Raw genomic sequence first — 17,436 nt, 5'->3', positions numbered from 1 at the left:
AAGAAGGAAGAAAATAAGAAATATTTCTCTAAATTTCTGAGTTCTTTATGTTTTTTCTTCTAAAGAAAAACTTGATAAAAATGCTTTTGTGTGACCTACAGTTGGAGAAAAGGAAAAATAGAATTTTTCATTCATTTATTTGTGTTGCTTGAAAAAATTCAAAGTTACAATTTTGCAATCAATTCTGGTCTACAAATATAGAAATGTCTTGTAAATTTTTTAATCTGGCTTGTGTTTCAAATCATTTTATCCTAACTTTTAGTTCAGACTCTTCTACATTCAGTGAGGATCATTTTTGCGACACTATTTTGTTACGAGTTTTAAGCATTTATTTATATAGAAGCATAGCAGCAGGCACAGAAAGCATGTTTTGCTATTGTATGTCAGCGATTAAGCCCAGCTGTGCTAATATGAGCCAAGTCAACCACATTCACAGAATTTACATAGTAAATTTATGATAAAAAAAACATTAAAATTTTAAAGATACAATAAGAAAATCTATCTTTAAATAATATACTGTCAAAAAATAAGCCATCGGCTCAGGGTGAAAATTATTACTTTTAATGAGATATAAAAGCAGTGGGGATTACTTTTGGATATAATGTGTATAAGATTATAAAAAACCTTGGAAAATCTTTCACATGCAAAATTTTGGTGTTTTACTAATTTTAATTTTAATTGTCGAATTAGATCCTTAGTTTTTAGTTTTGTACGTACAAAATGTTGCCAATCAGAATACATATTTCATTTTCTTGCTTAATCAACCAATCACAATGATTGTAGTATGCTCTCATCAAGATGACTGTGCCCAACGAAAAGCAAATGATAAAACTATTTTCAATTTCATATTGACAAAATAACATCTTATATTTTCTTGTTTATTTTATTTTTTGAATTTTCTAGGTCAGAACTTAATACATATTAATATAATGAACAAAGAAAAAATTACCAAGTATTCAGACAAGGTGAAATATGCTAGGACATTTGTTTTCGTTTTAAACAGCAATATTGAAAATATATATGAATATCCATTGTCTGCTTTGAGGAATCGCAATTGTAATCGCACCAAAATAAATAAAAATTATCGATCAGTAATTTTTGTAATTTCAGTGCTTTTAATTAATCTAATTTTGGTAAATTTTTAATTAATCTAATTTTGGTAAATTTTTAATTAATCTAACTTTGGTAAATTTTTAATTAATCTAATTTGGGTAAATTTTTAATTAATCTAATTTTGGTAAATTTTTAATTAATCTAATTTTGGTAAATTTTTAATTAATCTAATTTTGGTAAATCTTTAGATGAACACTGTTATTCCTCTCCTCACTTTTATGATTTTCTAATCAATTATTTTAGATGAGTACTTGTGAATATATTAAGAAACATTTGAAAATTACTTGTGAATATATTAAGAAACATTTGAAAATTTTAGTATGGGGATTAGTTTCACGTACAAATGTAATATACAATGATACCGCATTTCGGGACCATTCTAACTTTTTAAGGAAACTAACTAATCTTTTTACAACTAACCCTAAGTCTGAGTGGCAAGAGCATAAAATGATATGTAATAGCCTAAAAAGTAGAACCTCCCATAAAAACCAACACGCATAATTTATATGACATAGTAAAAAGGAAAAAAAAAATATAGTTATCTGCTTTAAGACACAAGAACAGTCTGAAATGAGGGATCATTGTATGTTAAATTTTGATGCGAAACTGATCTTTCATTCAAAATTCTAAATTATCTTTTTGTTGCTCTTTCTTTTGGTCAAGTTTTTGAGGATATTCACACATTCTCGCCTAAAAGAAGAATCTCAAACTTTTTTTATCTATTAGGTCCTGATTTGCAAATTTGTTTATTTTTAATATATGGCAATAGTTTGAAGAGTATTTGTGATCAAAATGTTGCTTGTTTTCTCATTTCTGATCTAGTACAATAGGAGAAAATAGCTTGTTACTTTTACAAATTCTAAAACTAAGCCTGTCTGCTCTCACTACCAATGATCAGACCCTTTTTTCATGAAAGGTGCTTTTCTTCCTTCCTGTCAGATGTTCACAAGAAGAACATATTTATTAACTGCAAAAAATATTCCTTTTTACATCAGTTTGCACAAACAGTTTCTTTTCAAGAATTTTCCATCTGTGAAACATATTACAACCTAGTCATCTTCAAGTTTTATGCCAACAAACACATTGTCATAAATAACCAAATTTTATTCATTTATCATTTTCAATCTACACATAGTATCTTTCAACTAACAAATCTATTCATTTCACTAACTCTTATCTAGAGCAGCATTTAGGTTTGATAAATACTGATTCATGTGTAACAAATAAATGCATTACACATTAAAGTTTTCTACTAATTTCATGGATGATTATATAAACATTCATTGGTTTCATTAATAATGATTGACTTAAGGATTTAATTGTAGAATGCAAACTAAAAAATTCAATTTTCTTCTTTTTTTCACAAAAATTTAGCTATGGATGTTTTTAAACTATGCAAATTATTAAAATTTTAATGAACTGTTCTGGAAAGCATTTGTCTATTTCACAAGACTTTTAGCTTCTAATAGATGGACAGTAATGGCAAAACATTTAGAATGGTTGTACACCATTTGTCTAAATCTGCACAATTGATAGGTTTGTTAAATGTTTGAAACATTGCTGTTTTAAATCATGATGCAGTGCAAACTGAAATTGAGATGAATGGTAAAAAAAACCCTCTTCAATCCATTATTCAGACTGGTATTCAAACAACTTTGATTGTGATATGCAACAATTTCGGCAAGGAAACTTTTTCTATATATGAAACAACCCACAATAGAAGATGTATGATTATACAAAACAATGTATGTTGTATATCAAGTATATGATGTTCCTCTAGCATTTCAGGTATATCTCTGAAAAGAACAAGGAAAAAACATTCAAGTCACTAGAAAATATTAGGTGACACAATCTAATCAGTCTTCATGCAAATCTAGGTATATTCATCACCCTGATTTTTTTTTGATTTTTTTTTACAGAGGGGTCACCACTTATCAAGGCCCAGAGGCCACGAAGATAAGGGTTTATAGGTATACATTAGTCATTGTGATTTTAGCATAGTAAACATGAGTGGGAATTTTGTAACTTGGATTACTTAGGGGGACGGTTCAATAAGAACTTGTTCATGTTGGACTTGAAGACAATCAGATTGTAGTCAGCTGGAAAGCAGGTAAACGGAATAGAGTTCCACAGGCGAGCAGTTCTAAGAAAGAAGCCTTGTTCATGGAATCTACGTTTAGGTAAAGTGTGGGAAAATTGTTGGCTAGACGAGTGTTTTTCGTGAAAGTCTGGCAAGGGGGGACCAGAGATCGAAGTTCAGATGAGCACCTGCCATGAAAATAACGATAAAGCAGGAACAGGCTCACTACGTCTCTTCTGTGGGAAAGAGGTTGCAGGAAAGAGAAAAGGGCATCCCCCACTAAGTTACAAAGTTTATTTTGAACTCTGTCAAGACAGGATAAGCTGCTTCTAGCAGCTCTTGCCCAAATGTGGCAACAATACGCCATCATTGGCCGAACCTGGCTTTTATATAGGTAGAGAATTGCATCAGGAGTGAGATATCTACTGGAGCGGTAGCAGGATCCCACCATTTTTTCCCACAACTTTGGCAATGGATTTGATATAGGTGTTCCAGTTCAGATCTCAGGCTATGAAGCTTGTCAAAACATGAAGCCTCTCCAAGACGAGAGCCATTCATTTTGATTGATGGCAGCTGAGCAACAGAACGTTGATGATGTAAAGATAGAAGCTTGGTTTTAGATGCATTAAAAGTAACCAGTCACTTTTTCCCCATTGTACCATATGCTCAAGATCAGAGGAGAGAGAGAGTCAGAGAGAACTTGATCACTTACGGTCTTCGAAGTGCTACCATAGATAGTAGTGTCGTCAGCATAAATGTCTACGAATGATCTAAGGATGTGGTTTGGAAGATCATTGATGTAGATCAGGAAGAGAGTTGGACCCAGGATTAATACTGAGAGCTTCTGATTTCTGCCCATCGACCACTACTAGTCTACTAAGAACCTATCAGAGAGAAATGATTTAATAGTTAAGAAGACATTTCCAGCTATACCATGACTGGAGATCTTGTGAAGTAGACCTTTATGCCATACCTTATCAAAGGCCTTTCCTATGAGATATAACTGTAAGCACATCTGCTGTAGATCTAGCAGAACGGAAACCATATTGCATGTCACTAAGGAGGTTATTTTTGCTGAGATGGTGAACTACTTCTTAATTTAACACAGATTCCAGCAACTTACTCATGATGCATAGGAGACTTATTGGTCTGTACTGAGAGAGAGATGAGTGATCACCTGAGTTCTTAAATACAGGGCAGACTGATGAGGTTTTCCAAGGTGTTGAGAAGCATTTCTCCTTAAGATAACGCTTAAATAACTTTGTAAGTAGAGATGCTAGTTCTGGTTGAAGTCTTTTGAGCACTATAATTGGAATGCCATCAGGGCCAGTTGCTTTACTGGAATCAAGGTTTTTGATTAGCTTGGCAACATCACGTACAGATATTTGTATGTCGCATAGCATGTTTTTTGATATACAAAGAAATACTGGGGGTTGGAGGCCTTAGTCATAAAGAGTAGAATTAGCTGCAAAGAGATTAGCTTTGTCTGATGCTGACGAGATTAACTTCGTCTGATGCTGACGAGATTAACTTCGTCTGATGCTGACGAGATTAACTCAGGTCCATTTGATGATAGTTGGGATAGAGCTCACACTTCTGTTGAAGATTCTGTTTGCTCGTATTTGCCAGAACTGATGGGAACCAATCCGCTGCTCAGCTACCTTGGACTTGACGGACTGAGTATACAACTCTTTTGCCTTCTTTATTACTTTTTTACAGTGGTTGCTGGCAGTCCTGAAAGCGGCTTAATCTCAGTACATCTATTACGTTGAAGCAATGGAAAAAGTGATTTCTGTGCACAATTGCAGCAGCACATTCTGGAGAGAACCACAGCTGGCTGTTAGGTTTTTGCTGGAATTTTTTCAAGGGTATGAAACTGTCTATACCTACAGTTAACCATTCTGTCAGGTCTGATTCTATAGAGAACACATCCTTTTTAAACATGGCATGTAGAGGTAGGTCCGATATAAATGTACGCAAGCTATCCCAGTCAGATTATTGTGATACAAAATTAAGTTCCAGGAAGTTTAATGGATTTAATAAAATGCTCTACCTAACAAGTGAATTTAATGATGTAAACATTTGTACATGTCTAAAAAACAAGGAACAATGCACAGATATGTACAAATGCTGTGAAATTAATTGAAACAATGCTGACAATGTCAGCAATAAGGATGAAGTGATATAACAAGTTATGTTTCTTAAATAAAACAATATATGATCTTATTCATTTCTTTTTACTTTAAGTAAACATAAATGATTGCTTCATTAAATAATTTAATAAAATAAGATTGTTCTTGTTTGTAACTTGAAGAATGAAAAAAAAATGCTAAATTTCTTTTGAAGAAAAGTTTACAAATTGTACAGATTGGGTAGAAGTTGGATTATTTAAGGGGTCAGCTCAACAAGAACTTGTTTACATTCAACGTGAAGGCTACCATATTGTAAACAGTTGGGAAGCAGGCCAGTGGAACAGTGCTCCACATGTGGGCAGTTCCAAGAAAGAAGCTTTGTTCATGGAATCTGCATGTAGATATAGGCATGTATAGAGAGTGGGGAAAATTGTTAATACTGGTTGTAACTAGTGCTTTTGTCTAAGTTTGGCAAGAGAGGACCATAGATTACAGCTCAGACAAGAACTTGCCATGAAAATAATGATAAAGCAGAGACAGGCTCACAAATATCTCTTCTGTGGGAAAGAGGCCGCAGGGCATCAACTCCTTGGCATCACCTAAATGGTTTTGAAACTGGTTTTGAACTCTGTCAAGGCAAAATAGACATGCCAACTAGCTCCTGCCCAGATGTGGAAACAGTATTCCATTTTAAGATGTATTTAGCTTTTATACAGATAGAAAATTGCATTGGCAATAAGATACTTACTGGATCAGTAGAATGATCCAACCATTTTTCCAGCTATCTTGGCCACAGATTTGATGTATGTGTTCCATTTCAGATCAGGAGTAAAGGTCAGTTCAAAAAGCTTGTCTAGACATGGTGCTTCTTAAAGATGAGAGCCATTCATTTCAATTGGGGCCAGATTGGGATCAGAACGATTATGATGAAAAGAGGGAAGCTTGGTTTTAGATGCATTAAAATTAACCAGCCACCCTTTCCCCCATTTCACCACATGTTCAAGATCAGAAAAGAGAGAAACAGAAAGATCTTGGTCATTTTCAGCCTTTGAAGTGTTACATAGAATGTGGTGTTGTCTATAATATACTATATGTTTGTATGTTTATTAGTTTGGGTGCTACTAGAGTTTAAGCAAGTTATCATGTTATCTATGAATGACTGTCAGCCATCTTTAAATATGGCTGCCATTTTCGCGAATCCACAACATTCATGCTTGTGAAAAATAGTATGATGTTCAGGAATATATTTACTGGTATTTACTTTCTACCATTTTTTTTCCACCTCCAATTGAGGTTACAGAACTAGAGGGATTTTGATCTTTGGATTTTTTATTTTTTTAATTCCAATTAAAGATAAATCAACTTTGAAATATGATTGTTTCAATTTATGAAGGTATGCAATTTTCTTCATCTAATGCATTGTTGCCCATGTTTCACAGCCATACAGGACCTATACTTTTGTATTGCTTCGAAGCAAAATGATGAAACATCAAACATTATCCTGGCTGCATTGGATAAAGAAAATTGCAAATCTTACATTCTCAATGTTGCACAACAATATCTCATCTGGTATGGCTACATCGCTTGATGCCAGTCATCCAAAATGCTTCAAAGGATGTCTCACATTAATGCCAATGGCCCAAAGCCATGTGGTATGCTGGTTAAGACATGGAGAGGATTAGTTAATGACAACTTGATTCTGCACAAGAAAAATGGCAGCAGACAGAAAAAGTTGGAAGTCATACACAAAACATCTAATTTCAAGTGTGAGACAAGAAAATGGAAAACAAAAATAATAATGAACAAAAATCAATTGCATTTTCATTTGTGAACTTTTTTTGTGTGGAGGATTTCAATTTGTTTATTTTGCAAATTTTAAAAAATAATCTGCATTACTATCGATTATGTATCAGATTTGAAATCTTTTTTTTAAATCTAATGATTTATGAATAGAATAGTTCAATATTTGGTAGTATGCTTTCAGTTCTATTGAGCAATTTGTTTGTATAATTCTGAAGAGTTTCAGATTATATAAAAAAATTACTTCTTTCAATGGTTTTTACAGGAGGCAATTTAAATTTCTCTTTTTTTCTCAGTTTATAGTAAAATTTTCCTCCTCCCAATGTGATTTGTAGGCCAATCTAAAGAATTTCAGATTTTCGACTAGAAGCATGATTTTATATGAACTTCCATAACTCTAAAAGCTAAACATTAAGCTTTTGAAATAATTTTTTTTTAATAATCTGAGAATTTGAAATAAAATTGATATTATGATTCAAAAATTAAATAACAAAAATTTTTAATGATGGTGAAGAATTTCTTATAAAATATTAATTCCTGCAGATGACTTTACTGTAAACTTACACTGAATATATTTTTGTCATAATCAGAAAATGTGTTTCATTTGATAATATCTTGGTGAATATTTTAAGAACATTTCATAAAAATATGGTTTGTAAATTGATTATAGTAGAATCTATTTTTATATGATGTTTAGTCAAAATATTTTTGGAATTTTGTATTGAATGATCATAGCAACAATATCTGTTCTAAAAATTGAACAAGTCAATTTAAAAAAACAAAACATGTTTTAATTTGAAAATCACTAATAAGCCAAAATAAAATTTTTAACTCTATAATTTTTAACTGTATGCAAGTTATATTTTATAAATTCTCTATTTAGATACTGTTAAAAAAGAGATATCAAGTCACAGAAATACTCTTTCAAGTTTAATCAGTATAAAACATAAGCTCAAGTTGAGATGTTTGCTATTTTATGCCATTTTTTAACTTAATATTAGATTTTGAACCCATTATCTCCCTTTAAGTTATTCTAAGTTACTTTCTTCCTAATTTCCTCTTCTGATTGGTTTTTACTTATTTTCTGCAACCACTGGTGACACAGCATGCCTCTTTCTTTTTATCCGCTCCCATCCCCGGCATCAACAATATGTCTTACTCATTTCTTCTGGACAATGCGTTTGTTTTATTCATCATGCAATGTGACATTTTATGTTCCATTTCTTTATGAACTTATTCGGTCTTTCGATTTCTTTAACTCCTTCATTTTCCTATCCTTGTTTTTTGTTATTGTTTTTACTTTCTCATACTCATCATTTTTTCTATTTCGGTTTTCATTTTTTCTCTTTAAATAAATATGCTTGTGGATTATGTACTTCAGAGTCATTATCTTTTAGAATAGTTTATCTGATGGTGAAACGTAGGTGCATTTGACAACAGTACATTAGTTGTGTTTCTATATACATTCTAGCTTCTGAAAATACTATCTTAAAAAAGGGGGGGGCACGGTACTTAAACTGCAGTGCGCCTCTCAAACACACAAAAGGGAATAAATCCAAGAAAGTAGAATCTCCACTCCCGTTGCACCTATTCTCGTGCCAGATCTGGAATCTCCCCAGCACCGAAAAATGAAGCTCGTTTTGTAGTTTCCAGCTTCACGCGCACATGAGATTTTGTGAGAATGCATGTAATAAAATGCTGGCCACCCTCTTTGTTTTTCCTTTTCTCGGCCTGAACTCACTCGCTCCACACCCATGGTGAGACTTCTATTTTTCATAGCTTCTGACCACACGCCCCCCCCCCCGATCTCAAGATCATATTTTGTAGTCTCTCATCCACTGTGGCAGTCGCCTCTCTCTACTTGGCCTCTGAGGTGTCTCGTCATCCTCCTATTGCTGCACATTCCCCTTCATTGCTTCACCTTCCACTGGTCTGATGTCAAGAATATGCCTCGGTACTCCGTCCACCACAATGTTGTTTCTGGTGTTCCTCCCAGTCACGCAACCTCTACTCCATTGTGTGGTGCAGCGCGCCTCCAGTGGCTTCACCCATACCTCATCCTCGAGTTTAATGGTTCCTGTGGCCTCTGCCTCTCTGCTTTCTGGCTCAACCCTGGGATGTCTCCAGGATTATGCGAACGTTGACAGTTGTGGAACCATCTCTAGCACTTGTCCTAATCTAGGCAACATGTTATACCAGAAAACAGCTTGCTCAGGTGAGGTGCTTCCTCTTTCCGCAACTGCCTTTATGGTGCGGTGGTTTCTCTCCACGATCCTGTTGCTACTGGGTCTGTAGGCAGCTCTGAAAAATTGTTGGCTATTCCATTTCTTCATTACTTCCGTCACTGCTACTGACTTGAATGCAGTCCTGTTGTCGGTTAACAGCTCTTCCACGGGACCTCGTTCCAAAAACACGTCATCGAGGATTGCCGCTATTTCATTGCCTGTTCCTCCACGTAGCTTCTTCCATAGGGCAAATCGCCTGGGCCCGCAGTCAATCATAGTCAGGTATAGGTAAAGTCCACCTCTGTAATGGGTGACATCACATGCCAGTCTCTCCCAGGTCCCACTCACCCCCAATTGACCAGCTTCATGCGTGCTTGGAGCAGGATAAATTGACTGACATCTGTCGCATGTCCTCACTTGCTCCTCGGTGACACTCGGGTCGACCCTCTTCGCCAAGTACCACGTTCTCTCTACCCCCATATGGTGCAGATTGTGCAGCTCTCACATGCCAACATCACCTAGATCTGATGCAGCAACACCATCTTTCTTTGGCACAAGCCAGCTCTTCTTCACTCTCGTGAGAGCATCTGCCTGGTTCTTCTCAGAAGCCACCATGTCTACGCGAAGCTTCAAACAAAACTCCTGCATCAGCGCAGCTAGCATCCCAAGCCTGTGCTTCACTAAAATCTCTGCTGCCCCTTTCGTTCTTATCCTTTTTTCACTTGAAATGAGGGACTTTAGCCAAGCAAACACAGAGTCTGTTTTAATGCAGATGTCATGCAGTTTCAAGGCCAGATTGACCCCTTTGACTATTGCATCTAATTCTGTTACATTGATGACATTCTTCTTAACCAGGCCACATCTTCTGCAACCACTCCTCCAACTTTCAAGACGACCCCTGTTACAATGCTGCTTGCATCACACCACACGACTCCATCCAATGTTTGCGGTACGTTCCAGGTTCCCCGGACTGGGTCTTGCGATTCTGCTTCTTTCAGGAGCTCTTCCATCATGGCGACCGTTCTTCCTCCCACTTTATCATCCCATCCTCTTCCTTCCGCATGCTTCCTTATGTAGCTGCATGCTGGTCTAAGCCAGGCAGCAATGGAATAATGTCCGATCAACTTCCCGCATATGGAAAAAGTTCCCGTCTGTTGAGCTCTTGCTCCAGGTGCAGGATCTCATTCCCTCTTCGAAACTCTAGGCTGTCCGACGCACCTCATTTCAGCCTTAGCCCCAAAGCAACCCTTCCATCTAATTTTTCCGGTGCTTTGGCGACCAACCAAAACCTCTCCAAATGATTCACCACCTCCTTGGCAGTTACCAGAGTCTCATTCACAAGAATGTTGTCTATGTATGAACTTACTGCCCCATCTCCTTTTCCCATTGTTTCCAGAATCTTCCTGAGGATGGTTGACATGATCTTGGGTGCCGAATCCAATCCGAACCCATGTAAGGCAGTAGATTTTGCCTAACTGGTATTTCCAGAGCTTCTTGGCGATGCGGAGTTGCAAATAGGCAGATTTTAGATCTACCAACGTAGACGCCCCATTCATCTGCCTCCATTCTCTAATGGTCTCACTGCACACATCTACGGTGTTGCCTCCAGTATGGCACTCAACATGTTGGTTCAGCTCTCGGAAATCCAGGACCGGTCTTATTTTCCCTTTAATTGGTTGCAGAATAGCCATCAACGGCAAAATGCCCTACTCAACGTCATCCGTCCAAGGCAGCAGTATACCCTCCTCAATCCATCGGTCCACTTCTTGTTCAAACTCTTTTCTCGCCCCTCCTCTGAGCGAATTACGCCACCCTGTTTGTCAGCGATGGTGCTTTATGTTTCCATGCCCACTCTACAGTCCACTGCTCTCCGTTGAATTCGGCTCGGAAGTCTTGATCTTTGATCAACATTTTTCTTTACTCCCCGGCCTTGTTGATCCCTCCGGGAGCTTGCTCTGTCACTGCACACTCAGCTAGTCTAAACCTCACATTGTTGCATGTGATGGTAACGCCTTCAAGATGGTATATGCCATCCATTCCAATGATGGTTTGGACGTTAGGCACCAGATGATCGGTGACAATTGCATGGACTCTCATCCAGTGTTTAGCAATATCAATAGTGACGGTCTTCCTCCCTCGACACTTTACATGCGACCCATCAAATGCAACTACTTCACCCTTCCCTTTCCATCTTCCGACCAGGATCGTTGCACCATGGTAGTGGTACAGCCAGTGTCAATCAGGGCCATAACTCTGGTGCTACCAGATCAGGCTGTCTATTGGCTTCCTGAAATGCACCTACATTGATGTTCCTTTTTGTTTTTTTATTCTCTTTTGTAAGACTTAATTGTATTCTACAAGACCCAAAACAAAAACAACAGCCCCCTTCCCTTCCCTCCACGCTTTTTTTCTTCTTCCCCTACTTCCCAACCAGCCCTGTCGGTGGGGCATTAGAATACACCGACTGCCCCCCTGCAGAGAGTAAAAGTCTCTCGATGGGGTCGCCTGTTAACCGTGGGTGCCAACCTGTAATGGCTAAGGACGGAATCCTGGTGGTTGAGCAGATCATGTTCAAGGTCCTAGTAGGACATGAGGTGCAACACACCACTTTGGCCCTTACTTGGGTTAAGACAGGTGATTGGATAGGCCCGATCCAATGAATTGGTTGGTCATGACTAGCACTAAATCAAGACAAACACAACACGCTCCCCACATTAAGCAAAAAAACTGATTTAGTAAGCAGTGGCTGAAGGGTCAATCAACTTGCTGAAGAATGGATAAAACATGGCTGGAAAACCAACACCTTTTCTAGAAATGAGGCCATTAGAAAGGACGAAGGAAACATGGGTGCTTGAGTCCATCAGCAGGAAGAGTATACTTCTCCTGTATCCTTGTTGTGTTGGAACGAATGGGTTCCCCCCCCCCAACACTTCCCAAATAGGGCTCCGAGGCGCGTGGGGAGCAGGAGAAATGAAAAATTCAAAATATTTAAATGGCAAATAAAAAGCCTAAAAAAGAAACCATTGTGAAGTTTCAGACAAATCTAGTTCAGATTCAGAAACAGAATCACAACACCAAAATCTTGTTGAAAATCTACCTTCTTTCATAATTATTGAAGCAATCGAAAGAAAACTGATAACAAAAGTGTCCCCCTTCAAAATAGAGAAAATTTTCTCAAGTATCAAACCAAAAATGGTCCAAGAACTAAATAACGGCACACTACTAGTGGAAGTAGAAAGCCAAAAGCATATCACAGAAATCTTTAAATGGAGACTTTTTAATAACCAAAAAGTAAAAATCTATCCCCCCAAATGTTGAATACTAGTAAAGGAGTAATCAGGAGTTCAGAACTATCACTATGCTCCTTGGAAGACAATAAAATTAACCTAAAAAATCAAAACGTTACCGATGTAAAAAGGATCAAAATTAAAAAATATGGTGAAACCATCGATACAAACTCCTATATTCTAACCTTTAATACCCATCAAATCCCAAGTAACATCAAAATAGGATATGAAAAAATAAATATAGAACCGTACATACCAAACCCTCTCAGATGCTACAATTGTCAAAGGTACAGACATCATCGAGACCGGTGCACACGCTCTCCAGTATGCATGAGGTGTGGAGAAAATGAAACCCACACAGATTGCCAAAAAGAGCCAAAATGTATTAACTGCCAAAAAGGCCATAGTGAAAATTCAAAAGAATGCGACAAATGGAAGAAAGAAAAAGAAATTATTAAAATAAAATATACAAAAAAATATAACCTTCCAAGAAGCTTGTAATCTAGCCGAAAATATAAAATACTCAGAAATAACAAAAAAAAACATACAGCATACCACCGGACCAAATAACCAAACAACAAAAGCAAACCTATTAAACATCAAACCAGAAGACATTATGAAATTACTCAATGAAGTAAGGGAACTAATGGAAGAATTAAAAAAAGCTATAAAACAAATAAACAATGAAAATAAAGATTACAAAATGTAGTGAAGTAGGAAAAAAAAGAAATTAAAAAAAAAATATATAAGACACAGCTGTTCCTTCCAAAAATCAACGTCCAAAAATAATTCACCATCACAAAAAGAATTTGCCGTCACTTCTTCCAACTGTCGTTTCACTCTCTGCGCTCTTCACCCTGCTTAAAAAAAAGTACCGTTTATATGCTGCCCATTTCTCCACTTATGCAAATTGACTATCAACCAGAGCCATCTAGTTTTCCATTTCTCCAAACAGCCAATTTGCAAAGGGGGACAACTTAAACCACACAAAACTGTACAAAACTCCCAAACCAAAACTCAACCCAAAAGACCCACAAAACCCCAAAGTGCTACAACACGCACAGAAACAACCCCTCTCACCAAAAAAAAAAACCTAAAAAACAGACACCAAAAAGGGCCCGTGAAGGACAAGGAAACAAACCACCAACCAACAAAGAAGCTAAAACCAAAATAAACAGACCACGTTCATCTTCCAGACCAAGAGACTCAATCCAAAACAGATTTGAGGAAATGGACACGGCAGATCAAAAATCAGATGCCAACAACTAACAAAAGTTAAAAACAAATACATAAAATCTAATCATAACCCAAAAAATCATCCAATGGGACTGCCGGGACCTAAAACCCAACATAAATGACTTATTACTTCTTATAACAAACCATCAACCAGCCATCATATGTCTCCAAGAAACCTTTTTAAAAGCTGAAGATAAAATAAATATAAAAAACTACAAGCAATACCCAACAGAGAGCCTCTGGAGGAGTATCTATACTTATTAGAAATAATATCCCACAAAGCAAAATAGATCTAAACACTAATATTCAAGCCATTGCTGTAGCAGGCACACTACACAGAACTATAAATATCTGCACTATCTACATCCCACTCCAGGATCCAATAAACGAAGCAGAGCTGAACAAAATAATAAATCAGTTACACCCTTTTTACTGTTAGGTGATTTCAATAGTCACAACGATATATGGGGATCTGCATACTTGGATAAAAAAGGGAAGAATCTTGAAAAAATTATTAATGACAATGACTTATGTATATTAAACAATAAATCCAACACATACCTTCATCCCGCTTCAGGCACCTACTCAGCATTAGATTTATCTTTGTGTGACCCTACTATCCTCATGGACTACAACTGGAAGATTCTAGAAGATTCATGGGGTAGCGACCATTTTCCAGTGATTTTAACAAATCTGAAAGAAACAAAAACCCATCTCTCCCAATGGAAAATAAAAAAAGCAAATTGGGAGGAATATAAAAAAAAATGCCAACAAAAACTCTCAGAGAGGGAAAATCCAAATAAATCCATAGAATACTTCTCTAAAACTTTACTAGCCATTGCCTATGAATGTATACCTAAAAGTAGCAGAATTAACAAACAACAAAGATCCTGGTTTAACAACGAATGCTAAAAAGCAATTCGCCAATGTAAAGCTGCCTTACGAAAATTCAACTCCCAACCAACAAAATAACAATTTTAACCTTTTTAAGCAAAAAAGAACAATAGCTCGTAAAGTTATTAGAGAAGCAAAAAGAACATCATGGAAAGATTATAAAAATAAAATAAACTCAAATACAAACCCCAAACAAGTGCGGAACATGGTAAGGAAATTTTGGGGTAAAAACTCACCCTTCCCCTTTAAATCATATCCTACAAAACAACATCAAAATAACGGAGACAAAAAATATTGCGAATCTTCTTGCTGAAACCTTTCAAAACAATTCCTCCAGTAAAAATTAGTCAATCCTTCCAAAAGACAAAACAAGATACAGAAAAAAAGATAAATAAATTAAATTTCAACTCGAACAACAAAGAAGAATACAACTATCCTTTTACTAAAAATGAATTCTTAAAAGCCATAAGCAAAGCACATAATACAGCTACTGGGACGGATGAGATACATTATGAGTTTCTGAAACAACTTCCTTCCAAATCTTTTAAACATACTCAACAAAATATGGTTCAAGGGAAAACTACACAATAGCTGGAAACATGCTATCGTGATCCCCATCCTTAAACCAGAGAAAGACAATTCAGATCCACAAAATTTCAGACCAATTGAATTGACAAGTTGTCTCTGCAAAACATTTGAAAAAAACGACCGAATTGGTATCTGAAAACGAACGACTCAATTGCCAACCTACAAAGTGGTTTTAGAAACAAAAGAGGAACAATGGACAACATAATCCGATTGGAGACCTTTATCAAAGAAGCATTCATTAAAAAAGAACATGCAATAGCTGTCTTTTTTGATTTAGAAAAGGCATATAATACAACATGGCGACAGGATATAATAAAAGACCTTTACAATCTTGGATTAAAGAGCAGACTACCCATACTGATAAAAGATTTTCTATCTGATAGATGTTTTAAAGTAAGAATCGGACCCACCTTATCAGACACAAAAATGCAGGAAGAAGGAGTCCCACAAGGATGCATTTCATCAGTTACGCTATTTAATATAAAAATTAATAATATTGTAAATTGTCTGAACAATGAGATAAATGGCTCCTTATATGTGGATGACCTTGTAATCTGCCATAGATCCAAAAATATTCATACTTCAGAACGCCAACTACAAATATTCATAAACAAACTAACACAATGAACGACAGAAAATGGTTTTAAATTTTCAACAACCAAAATTAAATGTGTCCATTTCTGTAATCATAGAAAAATGCACAATGACCCTATTCTCAATCTAAAAAGATCAAAAATTGAAATAGCTGATTAACATAAATTTTTGGGACTTCTTTTTGATAAAAAAACTCTCCTTCATCTCGCACTTAAAATATTTAAAACAAAAATGTTTCAAGACTCTACAACTATTAAGGGTTATAGCAAATACTGAGTAGGGATCAGACTGCTCATCACTCTTAAAATTATATAGAACTCTGATAAGAACCAAACTAGATTATGGAAGCTTTATATATGGTTTAATCAGAAAAAGTTACCTTAAAACTCTAGATTCTATCCATCACACAGGATTAAGACTTGCCTTGGGTGCATTCAAAACCTCTCCGACAGAAAGCTTATATGCTGAAGCCTATGAACTTCCACTAAAATTGAGACGTGAAAAATTAGGCTTACAATATTATCTAAAACTAAAATCAAACCCCCAAAATTCTGCCTATCAATGCACTTTTAATCCCAACTACACAAACAAATGAAATGCAATTAAACCCTTTGGTCTCTACATGGAAGAAACAATCAAACCACTTATAGACAACTCAATAAATCAAACCAGCATCCACGAGGAAAATCTCCCACAACTCCCACCCTGGCTGCTAAATCAACCTAAAGTCATACTAGACCTGACAATATATCCTAAATCAAATACTCACCCTGCAGACTATAGAGAAAAACTAAACAACATTTTGGATACTTACCCAAATTGGACACACATTTACACGGATGGTTCCAAAGATCAAAACAAAGTGGGATGTGCCGCTATTTCAGAAAACACTATCCAGCAGAAAAGGTTACCAAATAACTCCTCTATCTATAGTACAGAAATTACAGCCTGGCTCTAGATATTATCACCAACCAAAACTCAAAAAAATTTATAATATTTGTAGACTCATTATCAGTATTAGAAGCAATAAAAAATAAAAAATTAAACAATCCCCTACTCATCAAACTATTACAAAAGATCTATTCTATCATGCAGCACAAAACTTTCTTCTTCTGTTGGATTCCCAGTCACTACGGTTTCTGTGGAAATGATAAAGCTGACATGGTGGACAAAAATTCCTTAAAACTACAAATAAACGACATAAAGGGATTACAAACAGTCAAATTTGCTATGAATGAGGTGGTAAGAAGTAGACACTAAGTAGCAAATAGGTCTACCGAATGTAGCATGTTTTAGTTGATTTCTGGGTCAAAGGAAGGTTGATTCTATCAATGTTAGGAATTCATTTATAAGTCAAACAGGAAATAATAAAGTTGCATTATTTTACTTCTGTTGCAGCTTTTTGGAGCAAATGTTAAGCATGGCTACATCATCTCCTAGGTGATGATATGACACAAAAAAAGGAGACAGATTTGGAATTATCTACA

The 17,436-nt window shown here is 36.0% G+C and overlaps 1 protein-coding gene across 3 annotated transcripts in view; it reads right to left on the bottom strand.

The window, feature by feature from the left end:
- The window catches only part of LOC145292012 (DNA (cytosine-5)-methyltransferase 3B-like), a 667,010-nt gene that overhangs the window by 79,687 nt on the left and 569,887 nt on the right, over positions 1 to 17,436 (bottom strand). The window lies entirely within an intron of this gene.

Source organism: Euprymna scolopes, chromosome 13 (genome assembly GCF_053919585.1).
Source record: "Euprymna scolopes isolate OS-2025 chromosome 13, ASM5391958v1, whole genome shotgun sequence".
Lineage (NCBI taxonomy): Eukaryota > Metazoa > Mollusca > Cephalopoda > Sepiida > Sepiolidae > Euprymna > Euprymna scolopes.
Note: the sequence above shows the minus strand (reverse complement) of the source record. Positions and strands in the feature narration are given on the sequence as shown.